This window comes from Otolemur garnettii, unplaced genomic scaffold (genome assembly GCF_000181295.1).
Source record: "Otolemur garnettii isolate 467f Iridium unplaced genomic scaffold, OtoGar3 scaffold00266, whole genome shotgun sequence".
In the NCBI taxonomy this organism is placed as follows: Eukaryota; Metazoa; Chordata; class Mammalia; order Primates; family Galagidae; genus Otolemur; species Otolemur garnettii.
This window is the reverse complement of record NW_003852661.1, coordinates 200,776-202,494: the sequence shown is the minus strand read 5'-3', so window position 1 is coordinate 202,494 and position 1,719 is coordinate 200,776.

The window sequence follows — 1,719 nt, the reverse complement described above, 5'->3', positions numbered from 1 at the left end:
CAAGGCAGGTATATTGCTTGAGCTCAGGAGTTTGAGACCAGCCTGAGCAATGACCAAGACCCCATCTGTAAAAAAAATAGCTGGCATCTGTAGTCCCAGCTACTTAGGAGGCTGAGGCAAGAGGATCACTTCAGTCCAAGAGTTTGAGGTTGCTGTGAGCTGTGATGCCAGAGCATTCTACCACTGAGGGAAACAAAGTGAGGCTCTGTTTCGAAAAAAAAATTAAAAATAAATAAATAAATGACAAGGAACTCCTTTCTCTTGAAAAAGTACAAAACTTCTCCTTTGATTAATGACCAAAGAAGAGTGGGCTGAGTATCACTTAGTTAAATCCTTAACCCAAGCATGAGTAGAAGGGGCAGCCTCCCTGCCTCTCTCTCTCACCACCTCTGTGCCCCACAGGTGCTGCCCAGTTACTGACATGACAGAGCAGGGGAGGGTTCTGCAGAAGGCCAAAGTCTTCACCTCTGCCATTACTCAGGAAGTCATTCAACTGGCATCAGGTGAACACTACTATATACAAAACATTGTTCCAGACACAAAGGAAATCATAATGGCACAAATGGGACCACTGCCCCCTAAAAAAGAAAGTTAGGTGCACACTATTCACAGTAGCCAATCACGTAGGAATCAACCTACGTGTTCCTCAAGGGATGGATGGCTGAAGAAAATGTGGTGCATACACATAACAGAATACCATTTAGCCTCTAAAAAGAAATTCTATCATTTGTGACAATATGGATGAAACTGGAGAACACCATGATGAGTGAAATGGGCCAGAGAAAAGGAATCTAAGAGAAACGCACAGGAACAGAGTAGAATGGAGATCGCAGAGGCTGGAGGGCTGGAATGGTGAGATGCAGACTGAAGGGCGCAAAGTCAGTTAGGAGCAGTAAGATTTTTCTTTTAGATCTATTGTACAGTGAACATGGTTAATAAGAGTGTATTGTATAATTCACAATTACTAAGATAGTAAATTTCAAGTATTCCCACCATAAAAATGATATTTGAAGTGATAGCTACATTAATTAATTTAATTCTGTTACATTGTTTTTATAAATCATAATATCTCTTTGTACCCCACAGATATATGTGACTATAAATGATTGATATATAATAAAATTTAAAAATTAAAAAAGAAAGGTGAATAAGGATACAAGATGATGTGAGAGAAATGGCACCAGAATGACATCAAGGAATGCACCAGAAGTCCTTGGAGGAGAAATCTCTTTCTCCTAAGATTTTAAGAAAGCAAAGAGGAGACGGGGTGCGGAGGAGGAAGGAGACCCAAGGAGAACCAACTAGAAGACTTGAGTTGAGCCTCGAGAATAAGAAAAAAGCTACTGAGGACTAAAGTAACGGTAATAACCACAGCGATACCAACCAGCTCTTGCTACACAGGCATCACCTAATTTAGTCCCTGCAACCCTGTGAGTGAGCACGACATTCCCAGGCCACGGAGCAGAAAACTCAGACCCAGAGAATCGAATGACAGAAGTGAGAGTGAGACAGCCGAAGTTTAACGTCTTTGGACCCAGCCCCACGTCCAACCCCTACGCAACAGCACATTCAGGACAATGAGGAGTTTCCTGTCTCCCGAGCTGCCACCTCTCCATGACTGTGCACTTTATTAATAAAGATGACGGAAAATATGTGTATTTCTGGGTGGCGCCTGTGGCTCAGTGGGTAGAGCACCAGCCCCATACACCAAGGGTGGTG